The sequence below is a fragment of the Lutra lutra genome, chromosome 16, assembly GCF_902655055.1.
Source record: "Lutra lutra chromosome 16, mLutLut1.2, whole genome shotgun sequence".
NCBI lineage: Eukaryota > Metazoa > Chordata > Mammalia > Carnivora > Mustelidae > Lutra > Lutra lutra.
Window position 1 is genome coordinate 47,216,028 of NC_062293.1, and position 25,176 is coordinate 47,241,203.

At 45.3% G+C, this 25,176-nt stretch overlaps 1 long non-coding RNA gene across 1 annotated transcript; it reads left to right on the plus strand.

The window, feature by feature from the left end:
- Positions 1–11,893: 11,893 nt before the first annotated feature.
- LOC125086866 (uncharacterized) lies at positions 11,894–16,091 on the plus strand. The gene is made up of 3 exons (XR_007123288.1): positions 11,894–11,925; positions 15,256–15,396; positions 16,050–16,091. It is a non-coding gene; the product is annotated as an uncharacterized LOC125086866 (long non-coding RNA).
- Positions 16,092–25,176: the final 9,085 nt, after the last annotated feature.

Genomic DNA, 25,176 nt, shown 5'->3' on the forward strand with positions numbered 1-25,176 from the left:
CTAAGCAAAGAGAGACCCTCAAAGTAGTAGATCAGAAAGAAACAGAGACAATATACAATAACAGTCACCTTACAGGCAATACAATGGCACTAAATTCATATCTCTCAATACTTACCCTGAATGTTAACGGGCTAAATGCCCCAATCAAAAGACACAGGGTATCAGAATGGATCAAAAAACAAAAACCATCTATATGTTGCCTACAAGAAACTCATCTTACACCCGAAAACACCTCCAGGTTTAAAGTGAGGGGGTGGAAAAGAATTTACCATGCTAATGGACATCAGAAGAAAGCAGGAGTGGCAATCCTTATATCAGATCAATTAGATTTGAAGCCAAAGACTATAATAAGAGATGAGGAGGGACACTATATCATACTCAAAGGAACTGTCCAACAAGAAGATCTAACAATTTTAAATATCTATGCCCCTAACGTGGGAGCAGCCAACTATATAAACCAATTAATAACAAAATCAAAGAAACACATCGACAAGAATACAATAATAGTAGGGGATTTTAACACTCCCCTCACTGAAATGGACAGATCATCCAAGCAAAAGATCAACAAGGAAATCAAGGCCTTAAATGACACACTGGACCAGATGGACATCACAGATATATTCAGAACATTTCATCCCAAAGCAACAGAATACACATTCTTCTCTAGTGCACATGGAACATTCTCCAGACTAGATCACATTCTTGGTCCTAAATCAAGTCTCAACCGGTATCAAAAGATTGGGATCATTCCCTGCATATTTTCAGACCACAATGCTTTAAAGCTAGAACTCAATAACAAGAGAAATTTGGAAAGAACCCAAATACATGGAGACTAAACAGCATCCTTCTAAAAAATGAATGGGTCAACCAGAAAATTAAAGAAGAATTGAAAAAAATTATGGAAACAAATGATAATGAAAACACAACAGTTCAGAATCTGTGGGACACAACAAAGGCAGTCCTGAGAGGAAAATATATAGCGGTACAAGCCTTTCTCAAGAAACAAGAAAGGTCTCAGGTACACAACCTAACCCTACACCTAAAGGAGCTGGAGAAAGAACAAGAAAGAAACCCTAAGCCCAGCAGGAGAAGAGAAATCATAAAGATCAGAGCAGAAATCAATGAAATAGAAACTAAAAAAACAATAGAACAAATCAACGAAACTAGGAGCTGGTTCTTTGAAAGAATTAATAAGATTGATAAACCCCTGGCCAGACTTATCAAAAAGAAAAGAGAGAGGACCCAAATAAATAAAGTCATGAATGAAAGAGGAGAGATCACAACGAACACCAAAGAAATACAGACAATTATAAGAACATACTATGAGCAACTCTACGCCAACAAATTTGACAATCTGGAAGAAATGGATGCATTCCTAGAGACATATAAACTACCACAACTGAACCAGGAAGAAATAGAAAGCCTGAACAGACCCATAACCAGTAAGGAGATTGAAACAGTCATCAAAAATCTCCAAACAAACAAAAGCCCAGGGCCAGACGGCTTCCCGGGGGAATTCTACCAAACATTTAAAGAAGAACTAATTCCTATTCTCCTGAAACTGTTCCAAAAAATAGCAATAGAAGGAAAACTTCCAAACTCATTTTATGAGGCCAGCATCACCTTGATCCCAAAACCAGACAAGGATCCCAACAAAAAAGAGAACTACAGACCAATATCCTTGATGAACACAGATGCAAAAATTCTCGCCAAAATACTAGCCAATAGGATTCAACAGTACGTTAAAAGGATTATTCACCACGACCAAGTGGGATTTATTCCAGGGCTGCAAGGCTGGTTCAACATCCGCAAATCAATCAATGTGATACAACACATTAATAAAAGAAAGAACAAGAACCATATGATACTCTCCATAGATGCTGAAAAAGCATTTGACAAAGTACAGCATCCCTTCCTGATCAAAACCCTTCAAAGTGTAGGGATAGACGGCACATACCTCAATATTATCAAAGCCATCTATGAAAAACCCACCGCAAATATCATTCTCCATGGAGAAAAACTGAAAGCTTTTCCGCTAAGGTCAGGAACACGGCAGGGATGTCCGTTATCACCACTGCTATTCAACATAGTACTAGAAGTCCTAGCCTCAGCAATCAGACAACAAAAGGAAATTAAAGGCATCCAAATTGGCAAAGAAGAAGTCAAACTATCACTCTTCGCAGATGATATGATACTCTATGTGGAAAACCCAAAAGACTCCACTCCCAAACTGCTAGAACTTGTACAGGAATTCAGTAAAGTGTCAGGATATAAAATCAATGCACAGAAATCAGTTGCATTTCTCTACACCAACAACAAGACAGAAGAAAGAGAAATTAAGGAGTCCATCCCATTTACAATTGCACCCAAAACTATAAGATACCTAGGAATAAACCTAACCAAAGAGACTAAGAATCTATACTCAGAAAACTATAAAGTACTCATGAAAGAAATTGAGGAAGACACAAAGAAATGGAAAAATGTTCCATGCTCCTGGATTGGAAGAATAAATATTGTGAAAATGTCTATGCTACCTAAAGCAATCTACACATTTAATGCAATTCCTATCAAAGTAACATCCATTTTTTTCAAAGAAATGGAACAAATAATCCTAAAATTTATATGGAACCAGAAAAGACCTCGAATAGCCAAAGGAATATTGAAAAAGAAAGCCAAAGTTGGTGGCATCACAATTCCGGACTTCAAGCTCTATTACAAAGCTGTCATCATCAAGACAGCATGGTACTGGCACAAAAACAGACACATAGATCAATGGAACAGAATAGAGAGCCCAGAAATGGACCCTCAACTCTATGGTCAACTCATCTTCGACAAAGCAGGAAAGAATGTCCAATGGAACAAAGACAGCCTCTTCAATAAATGGTGTTGGGAAAATTGGACAGCCACATGCAGAAAAATGAAATTGGATCATTTCCTTACACCACACACGAAAATAGACTCAAAATGGATGAAGGATCTCAATGTGAGAAAGGAATCCATCAAAATCCTCGAGGAGAACACAGGCAGCAACCTCTTCGACGTCAGCCGCAGCAACATCTTCCTAGGAACATCACCAAAGGCAAGGGAAGCAAGGGCAAAAATGAACTTTTGGGATTTTATCAAGATCAAAAGCTTTTGCACAGCAAAGGAAACAGTGAACAAAACCAAAAGACAACTGACAGAATGGGAGAAGATATTTGCAAATGACATATCAGATAAAGGGCTAGTGTCCAAAATCTATAAAGAACTTAGCAAACTCAACACCCAAAGAACAAAGAATCCAATCAAGAAATGGGCAGAGGACATGAACAGACATTTCTGCAAAGAAGACATCCAGATGGCCAACAGACACATGAAAAAGTGCTCCATATCACTCGGCATCAGGGAAATACAAATCAAAACCACCATGAGATATCACCTCACACCAGTCAGAATGGCTAAAATTAACAAGTCAGGAAATGACAGATGCTGGCGAGGATGCGGAGAAAGGGGAACCCTCCTACACTGTTGGTGGGAATGCAAGCTGGTGCAACCACTCTGGAAAACAGCATGGAGGTTCCTCAAAATGTTGAAAATAGAACTACCCTATGACCCTGCAATTGCACTGCTGGGTATTTACCCTAAAGATACAAACATAGTGATCCGAAGGGGTACATGCACCCGAATGTTTATAGCAGCAATGTCTACAATAGCCAAACTATGGAAAGAACCTAGATGTCCATCTACAGACGAATGGATAAAGAAGATGTGGTATATATACACAATGGAATACTATGCAGCCATCAAAAGAAATGAAATCTTGCCATTTGCGACGACGTGGATGGAACTAGAGGGTATCATGCTTAGCGAAATAAGTCAATCGGAGAAAGACAACTATCATATGATCTCCCTGATATGAGGGAGAGGAGATGAAACATGGGGGGTTGAGGGGGTAGGAGAAGAGTAAATGAAACAAGATGGGATTGGGAGGGAGACAAACCATAAGTGACTCTTAATCTCCCAAAACAAACTGAGGGTTGATGGGGGGAGGGGGTTGGGAGAGGGCGTGGGGTTATGGATATTGGGGAGGGTATGTGCTATGGTTGTGAAGTGTGTAAACCTGGCGATTCGCATACCTGTATCCCTGGGGATAAAAATATATGTTTATAAAGCTGTAAAAAAAAAAAAGAAAGAAAGAAAGAAAGAAAGGATGAATACCCAAGTTTTGTAACAACATGGACGGGACTGGAAGAGATTATGCTGAGTGAAATAAGTCAAGCAGAGAGAGTCAATTATCATATGGTTTCACTTATTTGTGGAGCATAACAAATAGCATGGAGGACAAGGGGAGATGGAGAGGGGAGTTGAGGGAAATTGGAAGGGGAGGTGAACCATGAGAGACTATGGACTCTGAAAAACGATCTGGGAATTTTGAAGGGGTGGGGGGTGGGAGGTTGGGGCACCAGGTGGTGGGTATTGTGGAGGGCACAGATTGCATGGAGCACTGGGTGTGGTGCAAAAATAATGAATACTGTTATGCTGAAAAAATAAAAAAATTAAAAAAAAAAAAAAAAAAAACAAAAAAAAACAGACACATAGATCAATGGAACCGAATAGAGAGCCCAGAAATGGACCCTCAACTCTATGGTCAACTCATCTTCGACAAAGCAGGAAAGAATGTCCAATGGAACAAAGACAGCCTCTTCAATAAATGGTGTTGGGAAAATTGGACAGCCACATGCAGAAAAATGAAATTCGATCATTTCCTTACACCACACACGAAAATAGACTCAAAATGGATGAAGGATCTCAATGTGAGAAAGGAATCCATCCAAATCCTCGAGGAGAACACAGGCAGCAACCTCTTCGACGTCAGCCGCAGCAACATCTTCCTAGGAACATCACCAAAGGCAAGGGAAGCAAGGGCAAAAATGAACTTTTGGGATTTTATCAAGATCAAAAGCTTTTGCACAGCAAAGGAAACAGTGAACAAAACCAAAAGACAACTGACAGAATGGGAGAAGATATTTGCAAATGACATATCAGATAAAGGGCTAGTGTCCAAAATCTATAAAGAACTTAGCAAACTCAACACCCAAAGAACAAATAATCCAATCAAGAAATGGGCAGAGGACATGAACAGACATTTCTGCAAAGAAGACATCCAGGTGGCCAACAGACACATGAAAAAGTGCTCCATATCACTCGGCATCAGGGAAATACATATCAAAACCACCATGAGATATCACCTCCCACCAGTCAGAATGGCTAAAATGAACAAGTCAGGAAATGACAGATGCTGGCGAGGATGCGGAGAAAGGGGAACCCTCCTACACTGTTGGTGGGAATGCAAGCTGGTGCAACCCCTCTGGAAAACAGCATGGAGGTTCCTCAAAATGTTGAAAATAGAACTACCCTATGACCCTGCAATTGCACTGCTGGGTATTTACCCTAAAGATACAAACGTAGTGATCCGAAGGGGCACGTGCACACGAACGTTTATAGCAGCAATGTCTACAATAGCCAAACTATGGAAAGAACCTAGATGTCCATCTACAGACGAATGGATAAAGAAGATGTGGTATATATACACAATGGAATACTATGCAGCCATCAAAAGAAATGAAATCTTGCCATTTGCGACGACGTGGATGGAACTAGAGGGTATCATGCTTAGCGAAATAAGTCAATCGGAGAAAGACAACTATCATATGATCTCCCTGATATGAGGGAGAGGAGATGCAACATGGGGGGTTGAGGGGGTAGGAGAAGAGTAAATGAAACAAGATGGGATTTGGAGGGAGACAAACCATAAGTGACTCTTAATCTCCCAAAACAAACTGAGGGTTGATGGGGGGAGGGGGTTGGGAGAGGGGGTGGGGTTATGGATATTGGGGAGGGTATGTGCTATGGTGAGTGTTGTGAAGTGTGTAAACCCCGCGATTCGCAGACCTGTACCCCTGGGGATAAAAATATATGTTTATAAAGCTTAAAAAAAAAAAAGAAAAAGAAAAAAGAAAGGATGAATACCCAAGTTTTGTAGCAACATGGACGGGACTGGAAGAGATTATGCTGAGTGAAATAAGTCAAGCAGAGAGAGTCAATTATCATTGGTTTCACTTATTTGTGGAGCATAACAAATAGCATGGAGGACAATGGGAGATGGAGAGGAGAAGGGAGTTGAGGGAAATTGGAAGGGGAGGTGAACCATGAGAGACTATGGACTCTGAAAAACGATCTGAGAATTTCGAAGGGGTGGGGGGTGGGAGGTTGGGGGCACCAGGTGGTGGGTATTGTAGAGGGCACAGATTGCATGGAGCACTGGGTGTGGTGCAAAAATAATGAATACTGTTATGCTGAAAAAATAAAAAAATTAAAAAAAAAAAAAGAAGAATGACACGGCCATCATAAAGGTGTCTGCATCCGATTAGAAAGCTTCAAAATCCATGAAGCAAAAGCGTCCTGAAAAAAAAGAAATGGACAAATCACAATTCAATTGGGAGAATTCAACACTCATCTGTCAATAATTCATAGTACAAACAGATAGAAAAATGGGAAGTAAATAGACCTAAACATCCATTCAACCTGCTTGACCTGTTTGGCACTGGAACACAACGCCCAACAAATGCAGAATACCCAAGGATGCAGGAAATACTCATTGAGATCAACCACATTCAAGACCATAAAACAAGTCTCAAGAATTTTTTTTTAAAGATTTTATTTATTGGGGCGCCTGGGTGGCTCAGTTGGTTAAGCAACTGCCTTCGGCTCAGGTCATGATCCTGGAGTCCTGGGATCGAGTCCCACTTCGGACTCCCTGCTCGGCAGGGAGTCTGCTTCTCCCGCTGATCTCTCTCTCCTCTCATGCTCTCTCTCTCTCTCAAATAAATAAATAAAATCATTAAAAAAAAAAGATTTTATTTATTTATTTGAGGGACAATGAGTGAGAGAGAGCATGAGAGAGGAGAAGTTCAGAAGGAGAAGCGGACTCCCCAAGGAGCTGGGAGCCGATGCGGGACCAGATCCTGGAAGTAGGGGATCATGACCTGAGCGGAAGGCAGAAGCTCAACCAACTGAGCCACCCAGGCGCCCCTCTCCAGAAATTGTTAAAAAACGGCTTATGGGGACCTAGGCGGCACCATCAGCGAAGGGCCCAACTCTTGGTACTGACTCAGGTTGCGATCTTAGGGTCTTGCGATTGAGCCCTGAGGCAAGCTCTGTGCTCAGGGCAGAGTCCACTAGGACTCTCTCTTTGCCCAGCCCTTCCCGCCTCCCCCACTCACGTGTGCTCTTTCCCTAAAACAAAAAATCCTTAACAAAAATGAACAATGGTTGAGAGTGGGAGGGGTGGGGAGAAAAGCAGCCCGGGGGCGAGTGGGAGGAGCCCGAGATGCTGCCCGCCCTCCCGGGCCGCGCTCCCTCAGCCGCCACCGCCGCATGGAGCCTCCAAGCCCCTGGAGCCATGGTGCCTGCCAGCGGGGCTGCCTGGGCCCCGAGCGCCGCGCTAGCGGTAAGTAGTGCCTTCAGCGCCGCGGGAGTACGCTCGCTTGGGGGCCGCAGGCCGGTCCAGGGAGGAGGCAAGGGTGGCGCTCAGGCGCCCGCCGCGGGGCAGGCAGGATGTGCATGGAGATCCCGAGGGACTGACGGAGCTGTAGCAGGGCTTCACGGTGGAGGTGGCGAGGAACCAGTCTGTGCACCTGCTGGAGTTCCCGCTGCCACACTTCCGGGGCCTGCAGCAGGAGCACGAGGGCAAAGGCACTGCCTCCTTTGGCCTTGAGGGCAGGACCTGGGGTGGGGCGCGGGCACCGCCTTCCGGGCGGCACCCCCAGTGAGGGGGTCAACTTCGCGGAGGAGCCAGGAGACCGGGAAATTTATTTTGCTTTTGACAAGGAGGATTTTACCAAACAGCTCATACCTAATCTTAAGAAAGTCAGAATTGCAGGTGCCACCAATGCTTCTCAGTCCTTGGCGCCTTGGGAAAAAGTTCGGGGGAGGGAGCTGAAGACAGTGGTTGGGACAAGGAAGGCTAATTTTACTAGGAGGGCCCCAGCGGCGCCTCTCCCCCGCTGACCGCCAGGGGGCGTGCTGGCCAGAGCGAGGCAGAGCCTTGGACACGTGACCACTGGCGGGGCCCTCCCGCTTTAAGGCCGCCTGCCCTGGTGGCAGTTACCTTGGGGCGGGCTTGGGTGACAACCGTGTGTAGGGAGCGTGTGGAGGAGAAAGCAGTGGCCGCCAGAGGAGTCCAGGCCGTGGGAGGGCAGGGCCTTTGAGGCCGTGGGAGGGCGCACTCTGTGAGTTGGGGTTGGGGGTCCTGGTGTGGGAGGGCCTGGTACCCCTTGGGGGTTGGGAGCGCTGGCCCCATCCAGGAAGGGGCCAAGGCCTTGGCGGCCTCAGAGAGACCTAAGCTGGAGGAAGGAGTGGCGCCTTGGCGGCCTCAGAGAGACCTAAGCTGGAGGAAGGAGTGGCGCCTCGGTGTTGTGTCCCCCTCCCCTCCCCCACAGACCCCCACACTTTTCTCCCCTCCCCTGGGCCCCCGCATCAAGATGTGCTGGGAAAGTTTGCAGTTGGAGCAGGCCCCGGTACTGAAGTACTGAAGGCCTCGAGCTGAAGACAGTGGTTGGGACTGAGGAAGGCTAATTTCACGACTAGGGCCCCAGCGGCCCCTCTCCCCCGCAGACCGCCAGGGGGCGTGCGGAGACCCCCCCCCCCCCCCCCCCCCCAGCTCCCGCAGCTCCCGCGGCAGAGCCTTGGACATGTGACCACCAGCCGGCCCTCTCGCCTTAGGGCAGCTCGCCCTCGGGCGGTTAACTTGGGGCGGAACTTGGGTGACAACCATAGGTTGGGAGCACGCAGAGGAGAAAGCAGTGGCCGCCAGAGGAGTCCAGGCCGTGGGAGGGCAGGGCCTTTGACGCCTTTGGAGGGCACACTCTGTGAGCTGGGGGCGGGGATCCTGGTATGGGAGGGCCTGGTGTTCCTTGGGGTTTGGGGGCGCTTGCCCCACTGGGGAAGGGGCCCCGGGAGGCCTCAGAGAGACCTAAGCTGGCGGAAGGAGCAGCACCTTGACGTTGTGTCCCCCTCCCCTCCCCCACAGACCCCCACACTTTCTTCCACTCCCCTGGGCCCCCCGCATCAAAATGCGCCGGGAAAGTTTGTAGTCGGAGCAGGGCCTGTACTCAAGGCCCCGGGCTTGAAATCTTAGCAATGCTTTTTCCACCTGGAGGAACCGAGCGTTAGAGAGGTCTGCCTCTTTCCTGCGGTGTGAGCCCATTAAGTCATTTCAACTCCCAGAGCCTCAAACTCCAGTTTGTTGGAAAAAATTAATGAGAGACTATGTTAGAAGGCTGTTAAACTTTGTAAACAATTGCTGCCTTTCTCAAGCCCTCTGTGGCAGCTGCATTGAACATTTTACATAGGTCATCTCAACCCCAGAATTTAGGGTTCTCACTTTTATCCTGCCTGTGAGCAAATATGCACTCTGAGGGTACAGTGACTTGCCCAAGGTCTCAGAGCAAGTGAGTGCTGGAGCCAGGATTGGGTGCTAGGAGAGGCCGACTGCAAAGCCCACACTTTTAACCACTAAGCTGCAGCTTCTGTCCTTATTTACATTATGAGAATTGTTGTTAATGCCTGGGTTATCATTTTGCTTGCCTGTGGGAATATGGATATATACAAAGTGAGTTACAGGGCTCTCAAATTATTCCTGGAAAGATGAGAGGCCCTGGCATCAATATGCTTCCAATCTGGTACAGGCTTTCCCAGAAGTTTGAAATTCTTTTTATTCCTGTGGAAAGGAACCACAGTTCATTGATAGGTTCATGCGCTAGGAAATTAAAATGGGAAACAGAGTGAACTGCTGATGGTTATGGTCAATATTTCTCTAAAGGAAACTCCACAAAGAAGAATGTCAAGTGCAGGGGAGTACCCCCTAGAAGAAGCAGAAAAAGATGAAGAAACAGAAGTGGAAGAAGAGTATAATCAATATGATAGAGAGGTGGAAAGTATGCAACAGGAATTAAAAGAAGATGACATATTAGTACAGAGAAAGGTTCAGCAGGAGGGGGAGCAGGAAGAGAAGGAAGAGGAAGGAGAAGAGGAGGAAGGAGTGGAGGAGAAAGGGGAGGAGGGGGAGGAAGGGGAAAAGGAGGAGGGGAACGGAGAAAGGGAGGAGGGGGGAGGAAGAAGGGGAAGGGGGAGGAGGAGTAAAGGAGGAAGAGGAGGAGGGAAGAGTAGAGCAGAAAGGGGAGGAGGGAGGAGTAGAGGAAGGAGGGAGGAGTTCTGGAGGAAGGGGAGGAGGAGGGAGGAGGAGGTGGAGGAAGCAGAGGAGTAGGAAGGAGTGGAGGAAGAGGAGTCAGGAGAGGAGGGGGGAGGAGTAGAGAAGAAAGGAGAAGAGGGGGAGGAAGAGGAGGAATGGGAGAAAGAGGAAAGAGTGGAAGAGAAAGGGGAGGAGGAAAAATGGGAGGAAAGGAAAGAGGAAGAAGAAGAGGAGGAGGAGGAAGAGGGGGAAGAATATGGCCAAGAGGAGGGGGCTGTCAGAGAAGAAACAGAGGAAAAGGCTGGAGAAGCGAGGGGGAGGAGGCTGCCATTCAGGAAGAAACCACAGCGAAGCCTCAAGAAATCACCAAGTCCGTGACCAGTTTGGAGACACTTACACTGACTGATTTGCAGTCAGTCATGACAGGAACTTCCCTAGTAAGTAGTAATTTTAAGCCATTCATCTGTTCATTCATTCATTCAGAATCATGGAATGCTTATCATTTGCCAGGATATGGGGAAAAACACAAGATACAGTCCATTCTCTTAAGGAGCTCTAGGTTGTGTAGGGAGGCCGACTGATACCTGAACTCCATAAAACAATATCCTAAGTGCAGTGATTGAGTGATGCATGGGAGATACTTAAAAAACAAAAATCAAGGACACTTTGCCCAGGTAGGAGGATGGTCAGGGAAGTCCTCCTGGATGAGGTGTGCAGGGGAGCTGACAGAGTTCCTAGGTGTTAGTTGGAATGCACTTGTCTTAGAACAGAGTCAGCGAGATCATAGTAATTTAGGCTCTCCCCCTGCAGGAGAACTCAGCTGTGGTCCAAGGAGAAGTGACTGTGACTCGCCCATCCTTGGAGATGACCAGGGCCACTTAGAAGAATGGTTTTGCTGTGTGGTTCTGCTCGGAGGCCAAGAATAAACCTGGCACATGCATGATTCATGTTATTTAAGTACAAAATGTCCCAGTCTTCTTTTTATTTTTTTAAATTATTATTATTATTTTTAAGATTTTACTTATTTATTTGACAGAGAGAGTGAGAGAGAGCACAAGCAGGGGGAGAGCAGGAGAGGGAGAAGCAGATGCCCCACTGAGGAGGCAGCTCAGTGTGGGGCTCCATCCTAGACCCCAGGATCATGACCTGAGCGAAAGGCAAACACTTAACCAACTGAGCCTGCCAGATGCCCCCCAGGTACCTTTTTGAAAGAGTTCATAGTTCCAGTGTGAGGCGAACATTAAGGCTGGCTGAGTAGGAACAGAAAGAAAAGTAAAGGAGGGAATGAAGCAGCTATACACTGTATTTGGAATCACAATCTTCTTTTATTTCTTTTTTAAGAGAACACTCGGAGAGTCCAAAGGTGCGTTAGAATCAGAGCATTTGGAAACAAATGAGCCTTTAAGAGACTTGAGCTCAAAAGGAAAATTTCTTGACTTGGATCAAACTGGTTCCCAGGAACCAGAGATTAGTTTCCCTGAAGCACAGCCCTCAAGCGAGCTTGGGGAGAAAATCGACCAGATGCCCCAGGGTGAACTGGGCTGGGAAAGGAGAGAGGAAAAAAGATGATCAGACTTAAGTGAGTGAGAGAAGAAGAATTCCAGTCCAAAGCAGAGATCCCCGAGAAATCACTGGTGTCTACTAGCGAGGACATATTGATTTGAAAGGATGACCGCGCCAACATGTATCCTTTGGTAAGGAAGTGTAACATGTTTTTTTTTGTCCTCTAGTGCTTTAAAAGCATTGTGAAATAAGGAGATTTTATGCATATGGAAGAAAAAATACCACCAGAAATATCCTTTTGAATTAATAATAGACTCGTATATTTTAAAGTTCAGCGGTCTGGCGGGACATGTGTGACAGGAGTGCTGCCTCTGGGCCTGACATCTGGGTCCGACAGTGTTGCTCCCCAGGCAGGAAATTCTGGACGTCGTTTGTCTGTTACATAGGGTGCCCTTTCTTGTGGGAGACTCAAGGACAATCTCTCCCTCTCCTCCCCATTCCTCTTCTTTCTCACTTCCTCCTGCTCCTCCATTCCTTTCCCCTTTCCCTCCTCTCCTCACCTCTTCTGCCTTAGATGGCTTGATACCTCTTCACAAGCTCCTAAAACCATTATGGGCTCCTAAAACTGCGTGTTTGGAGATGGACCAGAAAGCAAAAGTTATGAAAAAGTGAAAGGCACTGAGAAAGGCACCAGGGGGTTGACTGGCATCTGCCTTTGCCACACAAATGTTACCATTTATTTACCAAGAGAAAGAAGAGGAGGAGAGTTTTCCCCTTCTTCCTCCATGTGCCACTGAAAATTGCTTCCTAGGATTCATCTCCAATTTTCCCTGTAGATTCTACCTTTGGAAGATTTGTAAGCGTCGAATGCACATAAAGTGTTTAATGTAGTTCCTGACACATAGTGAGCACTGGATGGGTGTTCACATCTAGATGATGATAGTGGGATAGTGGTGGTGGTGGCAAGGATGGTAGTGATGATGAGGATGATGGCAAACACCTAGTGGGGGGATGCAGACAAATGACAGCCTCATTTCTGTAGACTGGGTTTACTTTGAGCAATGGAGTTCAAGGTCACAACATGGGCTTGCCCAGTCTGAAAGATAGAACAAGTTTTAGAGGGGCGCCTGGGTGGCTCAGTGGGTTAAGCCGCTGCCTTCGGCTCAGGTCATGATCTCAGGGTCCTGGGATCGAGCCCTGCATCGGGCTCTCTGCTCGGCAGGGAGCCTGCTTCCTCCTCTCTCTCTGCCTGCCTCTCTGCCTGCTTGTGATCTCTCTCTGTCAAATAAATAAATAAAATCTTAAAAAAAAAAAAAGAACAAGTTTTAGAGCCTGTGAAGACTTTTGGCTTGTTTAGCCAGCTAGCACGACATCCGGGGATATTGCTAATGAGAGCAAGTGTCCTGCCTGCCAGGGGTTTGGATCCCCTGTTAGCCTTGGGCTCACTGTAGAACTGAACTCTTCTAGACCACCTCCCTCCGCAAATTTGTTTAGATCCTTGAGGACATCTTTCTGTTCCTTTCTGTTCCCATTTCTGTATTGTTGGTCCCCCCCCTTCTTTTTTTAAATGGTTTTATTTACTTGACACAGAGAGAGAGACCACAAATAAGCAAAGAGGCAGGCAGGGAGAGAGGGGGAAGCAGGCTCCCTGCTGAGTGGAAAGCCTGATGTGGGGCTCCATCCCAGGATCCTGGGATCATGACCTGAGCCGAAGGCAGAGGCTTTAACCCACTGAGCCACCCAGGTGCCCCGAATATGGAATTTTTAATCATGCTTATGTAATTTTGTCTCTTTGTGCTTTATTCTTCCAAGGGAAATGGTATATGAGGACCAAATACAAATATTCCCAGCTGAACAATTGCCTTTCTTATGAAGTTCTTTAGTGACTATACTGTAACTTCTCCGTTCCATATATTTTCATGAAGTAAATTGAATTTCACAATATGCTCACTATGTGTCAGGTACTGAACAGTCTAGTTTCTGGGGATTAGGAGGATAGGACATTCTTTCTGTTTACTGTTGACTTTCTTTTCTTTTTTAAGCAAGGTATAATTCACATACTGTTAAATTTACCTTCTTAAAATTTAAAATTGTGGTAAAATACACATAAAGTAAAATTTACCATCTTTAAGAAAAAAAGATTTTATTTATTTATTTGACAAAGAGAGACACAGCAAGAGAGGGAACACAAGCAAGGGGAGTGGGAGAGGGAGAAGCAGGCTTCCCGAGGAGCAGGGAGACTGGCAGGGGCTCGATCCCAGGATCCTGGGATCATGACCTGAACCGAAGGCAGAAACCCAATGACTGAGCCACCCGGGCACCCCTCATCTTTCTTTTAAATATTTATTTATTTATTTGAAAGGAGAGGGGGTGGGGAAGGGCAGAGGAGAGTCTTAAACAGACTATTCCTGGAGCCCAATGTTGGGCTGGATGCCACAACCCTGAGATCACGACCTGAGCCAAAGCCAAGAGTCAGTTGCTGATCCAACTGTGCCACCCAGGCAACCCTAAAATTTACCATCTTAACCATTTTGAAGTGTACAGCGTCTAGTAGGTACATTCACACTGTGGTGCAACCAATGCCTGGAACTCATCCCACGAAACGGAAACTCCCTACAAATTGAGCAACTCCCCGTTCCCCAGCCCTGCCCCTGGCAACCACCATTCCACTTTCTGTGTCTACAGATCTGACTCCTCTTGGGACCATGTCCTTGGAATCCTACCATATTTGTCTTTCTGTGACCGGTGGATTTCACTTATGTGATGTCCCGAAGGCCCATCCACGCCATAGAGCGTCGGGTCTCCTTCCTGTGGAAGCCTGAACAACACTCACATGTTGTTCATCCATTCATCCATCATGGGACACTTGGCTTCCTTTTACCTTTTGGTTTTGTGAAGTATGCTGCTCTAAACATGGGCGTGTGAATGTCTCTTTGAGACCCTGCTTCCAGTTCTTTGAGCTAGGTATCCAGAAGTGTCATTGCTGCATGATACGCTAATTCTGCTTTCAGTGTTTGGAGAGCTCTCCCTGGGGTTTTCCACAGCAGCTGCATGATTTCACATTCCCACCAAGAGTGCCTGGTTCCAATTTCTCCACATCCTCATAAAATTGACCCCTTTGAAGCATACCATCCATTGCTTTTTAGCATGTTCACAAGGTTGTGCAGGTATCACCACTGTCTAATTCCAGAACATTTTCATCCCCCACAAAAGAAATCCATATCCCCTAACTGTCACTACCCGGCCACCTTCCGCAGGTCCCCAGCAACCACTGGGCTCCTTTCCATCTCTATGGATTAGACTGACCCTGTACTGTGTGTGGCCCCTTTCACTCAGCATCATGGATTTGAGGGTCCTCCATGCCCTAGCATGTGGTTGAGGACGTTCTTGAAGTGATTTCCCTCACTTTGGACTGATGATGTGAAGTCCTTCCCCTCCAGACACTACGCCAGGGGTGCCTGGCATCACAGTTCTGGGCTCCGTGCACTCAGTGTCTTGCTGGTCTTGCCTTTGTCTTTCAGACCATGACTTGGTCTTTTGGATGGAACAGTTCCCTTCCTGTTTACTACATTCGAGATGAAAACCAGCGAGTTCTTCTGTATGTCTGTGTTCACACTGCGGTCATCTACGATGTCTTCAAGAATACTCAGCACCATCTTCAGGTATGCAAGTTTTCGTTGTTGCTTTTAAAGATTTTATTTTATTTTGTTTTATTTATTTATTTATTTATTTATTTATTTATTTATTTTTAAGAGAGCAAGCAAGAGAGAGCAATAGGGAGAAGTGGACTCCCCTGCACAGCGGGGAGCCTGTCGTGGTGCTGGATCCCAGGACCCTGAGATCAAAGCCTTAGCTGAAGGCAGACGCTTAACTGACTGAGCCGCCCAAGAGCTCCCAGACATATATTTTAATAAAGACCTCCCTTAAGTCAGTGCCTAGATCAAAAACATCACAGAGGGTTTCCCAAAAGCCTAGTCCGTACTCAGGGATCCATGCCATGTAGGTGCAGAATTTGCTCTCTAGATGTCCAGAAACACACAAGCCCAGCGAGCAGCCCTTCTTGGAGCTTAGTTGAGTGTGCAGCACTGAGCACAGTGCTGATGGGAGGGAGAGGGGGTAGTTTGTCTCTGCAGAGCAAGGAAGGAGCAGCAGGCAGAGGGGCTGAGAAATAGGGACCATGCCAGGCAGCTGTCCAGCCTCCTGCAGAGTCAGGTGGCTGGGAATGGCCTTGATCCATCCATCCATCCATCCATCCATCCATCCATCCATTCGTTCATTTATTCCACAGATATTTATCAGAACCTCTTTGTTTCAGATCCTGGGTCTGTAGTCATGAACAAAACAGATCTAGCCCTCCTCCCCCCACCACCATGGAGCTTATAGTCTCATAAATACACAATTACGAATTACAACAAGCACTCCAAAGGAAATGTGGGCTGCTGCAGGAGAGAGATCAGGAGTGAGAGATGGCCCTCCAGGTGGTTGTGCTGGTAAACATGCCCTTTATGCCGAGATCTGACTGACTGAGGAGAATGTACCAGCCAGTGGCAGTTTGGGGAGGAGCAGTCCAGATCCAAGGAGATCCAGGTTTGCAGGCCTGCCCAAGGGGCCCAGAAAGAAGGCTGGTATGCCTGTCACAGAGTGAGCAAGGGAAGAGGAAGGAGGGAGGAAATGGGCTATTTCCTGGTAGGGAGCACTAGCATCTTGTTTGTTTCCAGAAGGTTCCTGAGTTACTGGGAAAGGGTTGTGGGGGGATGGGAACAAAAGCAGGGAGACCAGCAGAGAGGCTTTTGCTCCAGATCTGCTCAGTGGCCTGAGTGGACACTGTTTAAGAGAGATGAGGCCAGCAGGGCTTCAAGGGGGCTGGAGGTGGGGCAGAACCCCAACATTTATTCCCCACCTGGGTTCACAGTTGGGCACATGCCTACATCTGTAGGGAGCCCCTGTCCTTGTGGGGAGCGTGGCTTACCCTTCAGGGGTTTGAGGGAGAGAAAATCAGAAAACACTGGCTATGGAAAAATGCCAGGGAAAGACCGTAGGAGTGGAATTTTCAGCCTGATGAACCTGGAAGGGGAGCTTAGTTCTCTCTGTGGGGCTCCAGCCTCTCTGGCCATCCTGAATGTTTCAGAGCATTTTCTCTGCATTTCTGCAGGGTCACGCTAATGTGATCTCCTGCCTCTGCATCAGTGAAGACAGGCGGTGGATTGCTGTGGCCGACAAAGGGCCCGACTGCCTGATAATCATATGGGACTCCTTCACAGGGTAGGCGTGGCCCAGGTATGTTTTTCCCTACTCAGCGTAGTGTATCTGCAACAAATGAGAAATGCCCCTGGGCATGCAGAAGCCAGCGGTGGGATGCCAGGTGAGGGTGAAGCGGCCTGGGGAGGCTGGCCATTCTGTTGCCTTGAGGCTTGGTTGAGTGACATTACCTTCATGAATTTCCCCATTTACAATTCTTGGCTCTTTAGGCCAAGAAACTTGGTGTGGTGATGTCCCAGAGTAGATGAGGGAGGTTAACACTAACCCAGCTTGGAGGCCCAGAGAAGTGAAGTGATTTTCCCCATCTATAAAAAAAGAGGCTGATCATACCCACTGTTTTAGTTTCCTTGGGCTAACTAAGAAATTACCATATGCTGGGGCACCTGAGTGGCTGAGCAGGTTAAAGCCTCTGCCTTTGGCTCAGGTCATGACCCCAGAGGCCTGGGATTCAGCCCTGCATCAAGCTCTCTGCTCAGCAGGGAGCCTGCTTTCCTCTCTCTCTCTGCCTGCCTCTCTGCCTACTTGTGTGATCTCTGTCCATCAAATAAGTAAATAAAATCTTAGAAAAAAAAAAAAAGAAATTACTACATGTTGAGGGGCTGAAAATAACAAAAAGTTATTCCCTCATGGTTCATGAGGCTGGAAGTCTGAAATTAGGGTGCCCAAAGGGGTGGTTCTTTCTGGGGCTCTGAGGGAGAACCTGCTCCAGGCCTCTCTCCCAGCTGCTGGTGGTGGCTGGCAGCCCTTGGTGTTCCTTGGCAGGTAGACTAATCACTCTAATCTCTGCCTCTATCTTCACATGGCATTGTCCTCTGTGTGTCTCTTTGTGTCTGCACTTCTATGAGTTCAGCAGTCATTGGTTTTAGGATCCATACTAATCCACCCTCCTCTGAACTAACACATCTGCAAGGACTCTATTCCCATATAATGCTCACATCCTGAGGCTCTGGGTGGACCTGACTTCTGAGGAGGCCCTCAACACACTACACTTTCCTTACAGGACTGTCATGAAGACCAGTAGCGCAGAGTACATGGCCCATGATAGATGTTCATGTGTGTTTTCTTTCTTCATTCCTGGTCCTAGAGGCAGAGTGCAGTGCTAGATTAATTGATAAGATTGGAAGGCCCTGGGTGAGTCGTTGGGGGGGATGGTGACATGGGGGGTGGATGAATCCAGTTGGGGACGATTAGGAAGAAGTTCTGTTTAAAGCTCTCAGGTGTTCTGGAAGGTTAGGTTGGATGTTCTAGGATACAGGTCCCCCAGTGACTGGTGACTGGTGACCTCCTAGGGCCCTGTTACTTAATCCTGGTCCTCATCTTACTAGACGTCTCAGTGGCATTTGACACTTGTCATTTCCTTGGCTTCTCTGATACCATGTCCCCTTGGTTTTCATCTACCTTCTGATACTCTGCTTCCTCTGACCCAAGATGGTGAGGAGGATGCGGTTGGTCCTTTTCTCCAGCCAGGAAGGAGCAGACCTGGGGTGGTAACCACACCATCTTCATCTCCCTAATCACCTCATAATTCCTCTTTTCATGGATGAGGAAGCTGCTGGAGAATATTCCATCTGGATGTCCCATGGATATCTCCTGTTAAATGTCCTCAATCCCTGTTGCATCTCCTCTTAGAGGCCTTCTAAACCCACCTTTGCTGCCCCTGCCCACCCACTCCTGCCTGGCCAGCCTCCTCCTCAGCATCTTCACTCCACAATCAACCTCCAGGATGGTGATTTAGAATATACATAACATGAAAATTGACCATCTTCATAATTTTTAGAAAAGATTTCTTTATTATTTATTTAAGAGCAAGAGAGTGTGAGTGGGGGAAGGGCAGAGGTAGAGGGAGGGAGAATCCTCAAGCAGACTCCTCGCTGAGTGCAGAGCCCAACACGGGGCTTGATCCCAGGACCCTGAGATCATGACCTGCGCCAAAACCAAGAGCCAGCCACTTTACCGACTGAGAAACCCAGGTGCCCCATTGTAAAAATATGATTATTTTTAAGTATTTTATTTATTTATTTGACAGACATCACAAGTAGGCAGAGAGGCAGGCAGAGAGAGAGTAGAAGGGAAGCAGGCTCCCTGCTGAGGAGAGAGCCCAATGTGGGGCTCAATCCCAGGACCCTGGGATCATGACCTGAGCCGGAGGCAGAGGCTTTAACCCACAAAGCCACTCAAGTGCCCCAAAATATGATTTTTAAATGTCTAATTTGGTGACATTAATTACATTCACAATGTTGTGCGGACATCGGCACTATTTCCGGAACATTTTTCATCACCCCAAACAGAAACTCTTTGACAGTGGGCTCCCCATTCTCCTTCCTCTTGGCCGCTCATCAACTTTCTGTCTCTATAGATTTGCCTGTCATCATTTTATGCCCATGAATCATATGTGGCTTTTTATGTCTGGTTTTTCTCTCAGCATAATGTTTTCAGAGTTCTCCCGTGCTGTGCCATGAGTCAGTGCTTCCTTTGTTTTAAAGATTCTATCACATGGACATACCGATTCTGCTTATCTACTCATCTGTTGATTTTTAATAATCTTTTAATTGAAAGCTAACGTCTCCTCTGGCCACAATCTCCAATCTTCATCCTCTTCCTGGAGGTAGTCAGTTTGGTGTGTTTTCTTCCAGGACATTTGCTGTTGTCTTAAATACAGATACGCGGACATCAGCATGTAGCATCGTGTGGTTCTTTTCCACAGCATTTTGAGTGTGATCTTTTCCCAAAGGCAAAATCTGTTTGTGTTACTCCCCTGCTGAACACCCTTCAGAGGCTGCCTCTTGCCAACCCAGCCTGAGATAGAGGGAAAAACACATCTTGCATCCTAGTCAATGGAACTCGTCCCCAGATAGTGGAATTCCCCTTCCATGTGCCTGGCTGTCACCTGTGGCTGTCACATGTTTCTAGCTGCAAGTAGTGGGATATCCGACTTACACATGAGGGAAAGTTGTTCTATCCCTTGACAGAGTCCACAGGCAGGAAGCATGGGTGCCTCATGTGTGTCTCTTCTCTGTCCCCCATGCTGCTGCTCACTCACATCCTTGTTTCTGTTGTGTTTCTCTGTCTCACTTAAATATTTAAATTCTCATTTAATTCTGCATGTGACAAGGTTTTTCCTGCTTGTTAGGGTTCTGCAGTCTTGCCAGTGACACGATATAGTAGTGAATGAGGGAAGAGAAAGTGAGTCCTTCCTCACCCAGACACATCTCCAGGGTCACCCTTGTTTAGTTTAGAATCTATTCCTCTAGACTCTTCCGTGCACAGAAATGTGTGCACTCTCTCTCTCTCATGCAGGATGAAGCTACCTACACAGTTTGGCAACTTGCTTTTTTCACAAAATTTTGGTCACCTTCCCAAATCAGCCTCATTTTTTTTTTAATTTTTTATTTTTTCAGCATAACAGTATTCATTATGTTTGCACCACACCCAGTGCTCCATGCAATCCGGGCCCTCTACAATACCCACCACCTGATGCCCCCAACCTCCCACCCCCCACCCCTTCAAAATTCTCAGATCGTTTTTCAGAGTCCATAGTCTCTCATGGTTCACCTCCCCTTCCAATTTCCCTCAACTCCCTTCTCCTCTCCATCTCCCCTTGTCCTCCATGCTATTTGTTATGCTCCACAAATAAGTGAAACCATATGATAATTGACTCTCTCTGCTTGACTTATTTCACTCAGCATAATCTCTTCCAGTCCCGTCCATGTTGCTACAAAACTTGGGTATTCATCCTTTCTTTTTTCTTTTTCTTTTCTTTTTTTAAAGCTTTATAAACATATATTTTTATCCCCAGGGGTACAGGTCTGCGAATCGCCAGGTTTACACACTTCACAGCACTCACCATAGCACATACCCTCCCCATATCCATAACCCCACCCCCCTCTCCCAACCCCCTCCCCCCATCAACCCTCTCTTTGTTTTGTGAGATTAAGAGTCACTTATGGTCTGTCTCCCTCCCAATCCCATCTTGTTTCATTTACTCTTCTCCTACCCCCTCAACCCCCCATGTTGCATCTCCTCTCCCTCATATCAGGGAGATGAAATGATAGTTGTATTTCTCCGATTGACTTATTTCGCTAAGCATGATACCCTCTAGTTCCATCCACGTCGTCGCAAATGGCAAGATTTCATTTCTTTGGATGGCTGCATAGTATTCCATTGTGTATATAAACCACATCTTCTTTATCCATTCGTCTGTAGATGGACATCTAGGTTCTTTCCATAGTTTGGCTATTGTAGACATTGCTGCTATAAACATTCGGGTGCACGTGCCCCTTCGGATCACTACGTTTGTATCTTTAGGGTAAATACCCAGCAGTGCAATTGCTGGGTCATAGGGTAGTTCTATTTTCAACATTTTGAGGAACCTCCATGCTGTTTTCCAGAGTGGTTGCACCAGCTTGCATTCCCACCAACAGTGTAGGAGGGTTCCCCTTTCTCCACATCCTCGCCAGTATCTGTCATTTCCTGACTTGTTCATTTTAGCCATTCTGACTGGTGTGAGGTGATATCTCATGGTGGTTTTGATTTGTATTTCCCTGATGCCGAGTGATATGGAGCACTTTTTCATGTGTCTGTTGGCCACCTGGATGTCTTCTTTGCAGAAATGTCTGTTCATGTCCTCTGCCCATTTCTTGATTGGATTATTTGTTCTTTGGGTGTAGAGTTTGCTAAGTTCTTTATAGATTTTGGACACTAGCCCTTTATCTGATATGTCATTTGCAAATATCTTCTCCCATTCTGTCAGTTGTCTTTTGGTTTTGTTCACTGTTTCCTTTGCTGTGCAAAAGCTTTTGATCTTGATAAAATCCCAAAAGTTCATTTTTTCCCTGCTTCCCTTGCCTTTGGTGATGTTCCTAGGAAGATGTTGCTGCGGCTGAGGTCGAAGAGGTTGCTGCCTGTGTTCTCCTCGAGGATTTGGATGGATTCCTTTCTCACATTGAGATCCTTCATCCATTTTGAGTCTATTTTCGTGTGTGGTGTAAGGAAATGATCGAATTTCATTTTTCTGCATGTGGCTGTCCAATTTTCCCAACACCATTTATTGAAGAGGCTGTCTTTGTTCCATTGGACATTCTTCCCTGCTTTGTCAAAGATGAGTTGACCATAGAGTTGAGGGTCTATTTCTGGGCTCTCTATTCTGTTCCATTGATCTATGTGTCTGTTTTTGTGCCAGTACCAGGCTGTCTTGATGATGACAGCTTTGTAATAGAGCTTGAAGTCCGGAATTGTGATGCCACCAACTTTGGCTTTCTTTTTCAATATTCCTTTGGCTATTCGAGGTCTTTTCTGGTTCCATATAAATTTTAGGATTATTTGTTCCATTTCTTTGAAAAAAATGGATGTTACTTTGATAGGAATTGCATTAAATGTGTAGATTGCTTTAGGTAGCATAGACATTTTCACAATATTTATTCTTCCAATCCAGGAGCATGGAACATTTTTCCATTTCTTTGTGTCTTCCTCAATTTCTTTCATGAGTACTTTATACTTTTCTGAGTATAGATTCTTAGTCTCTTTGGTTAGGTTTATTCCTAGGTATCTTATAGTTTTGGGTGCAATTGTAAATGGGATGGACTCCTTAATTTCTCTTTCTTCTGTCTTGTTGTTGGTGTAGAGAAATGCAACTGATTTCTGTGCATTGATTTTATATCCTGACACTTGACTGAATTCCTGTACAAGTTCTAGCAGTCTTGGAGTGGAGTCTTTTGGGTTTTCCACATAGAGTATCATATCATCTGCAAAGAGTGATAGTTTGACTTCTTCTTTGCCGATTTGGATGCCTTTAATTTCCTTTTGTTGTCTGATTGTTGAGGCTAGGACTTCTAGTACTATGTTGAATAGCAGTGGTGATAGCGGACATCCCTGCCGTGTTCCTGACCTTAGCGGAAAAGCTTTCAGTTTTTCTCCATGGAGAATGATATTTGTGGTGGGTTTTTCATAGATGGCTTTGATAATATTGAGGTATGTGCCGTCTATCCCTACACTTTGAAGAGTTTTGATCAGGAAGGGATGCTGTACTTTGTCAAATGCTTTTTCAGCATCTATGGAGAGTATCATATGGTTCTTGTTCTTTCTTTTATTAATGTGTTGTATCACATTGATTGATTTGGGGATGTTGAACCAACCTTGCAGCCCTGGAATAAATCCCACTTGGTCGTGGTGAATAATCCTTTTAATGTACTGTTGAATCCTATTGGCTAGTATTTTGGCGAGAATTTTTGCATCTGTGTTCATCAAGGATATTGGTCTGTAGTTCTCTTTTTTGTTGGGATCCTTGTCTGGTTTTGGGATCAAGGTGATGCTGGCCTCATAAAATGAGTTTGGAAGTTTTCCTTCTATTTCTATTTTTTGGAACAGTTTCAGGAGAATAGGAATTAGTTCTTCTTTAAATGTTTGGTAGAATTCCCCTGGGAAGCCATCTGGCCCTGGGCTTTTGTTTGTTTGGAGATTTTTGATGACTGTTTCAATCTCCTTACTGGTTATGGGTCTGTTCAGGCTTTCCATTTCTTCCTGGTTCAGTTGTGGTAGATTATATGTCTCTAGGAATGCATCCATTTCTTCCAGATTGTTAAATTTGTTGGCATAGAGTTGCTCATAGTATGTTCTTATAATTGTCTGTATTTCTTTGGTGTTCGTTGTGATCTCTCCTCTTTCATTCATGATTTTATTTATTTGGGTCCTTTCTCTTTTCTTTTTAATAAGTCTGGCCAGGGGTTTATCAATCTTATTAATTCTTTCAAAGAACCAGCTCCTAGTTTCGTTGATTTGTTCTATTGTTTTTTTGGTTTCTATTTCATTGATTTCTGCTCTGATCTTTATGATTTCTCTTCTCCTGCTGGGTTTAGGGTTTCTTTCTTGTTCTTTCTCCAGCTCCTTTAGGTGTAGGGTTAGGTTGTGTACCTGAGACCTTTCTTGTTTCTTGAGAAAGGCTTGTACCGCTATATATTTTCCTCTCAGGACTGCCTTTGTTGTGTCCCACAGATTCTGAACCGTTGTATTTTCATTATCATTTGTTTCCATAAATTTTTTCAATTCTTCTTTAACTTCCTGGTTGACCCATTCATTCTTTAGAAGGATACTGTTTACTCTCTATGTATTTGGGTTCTTTCCAAATTTCCTCTTGTGATTGAGTTCTAGCTTCAGAGCATTGTGGTCTGAAAATATGCAGGGAATGATCCCAATCTTTTGATACCGGTTAAGACCTGATTTAGGACCCAGGATGTGGTCTTCTGGAGAATGTTCCATGTAAACTAGAGAAGAATGTGTATTCTGTTGCTTTGGGATGAAATATTCTGAATATATCTGTGATGTCCATCTGGTGCAGTGTGTCATTTAAGGCCTTTATTTCCTTGTTGATCTTTTGCTTGGATGATCTGTCCATTTCAGTGAGGGGAGTGTTAAAGTCCCCTACTATTATTATATTATTGTTGATGTGTTTCTTTGATTTTGTTATTAATTGGTTTATATAGTTGGCTGCTCCCACGTTAGGGGCATAGATATTTAAAATTATTAGATCTTAGGTGCCTCGTTAGCGCAGTAGGTAGCGCGTCAGTCTCATAAAATTGTTAGATCTTCTTGTTGGACAGGTCCTTTGAGTATGATGTACTGTCCTTCCTCATCTCTTATTATACTCTTCAGCTTAAAATCTAATTGATCTAAGGATTGCCACTCCTGCTTTCTTCTGATGTCCATTAGCATGGTAAATTCTTTTCCACCCCCTCACTTTAAACCTGGAGGTGTCTTCGGGTTTAAAATGAGTTTCTTGTAGGCAACATATAGATGGGTTTTGTTTTTTTATCCATTCTGATACCCTGTTACTTTTGATTGGGGCATTTAGCCCATTAACATTCAGGGTAAGTATTGAGAGATATGAATTTAGTGCCATTGTATTGCCTGTAAGGTGACTGTTACTGTATATTGTCTCTGTTCCTTTCTGATCTACTACTTTTAGGCTCTCTCTTTGCTTAGAGGACTCCTTTCAATATTTCCTGTAGAGCTGGTTTGGTGTTTGAAAATTCTTTCAGTTTTTGTTTGTCCTGGAAGCTTTTAATCTCTCCTTCTATTTTCAATGATAGCCTAGCTGGATATAGTATTCTTGGCTGCATGTTTTTCTCATTTAGTACTCTGAATATATCATGCCAGCTCTTTCTGGCCTGCCAGGTCTCTGTGGATAAGTC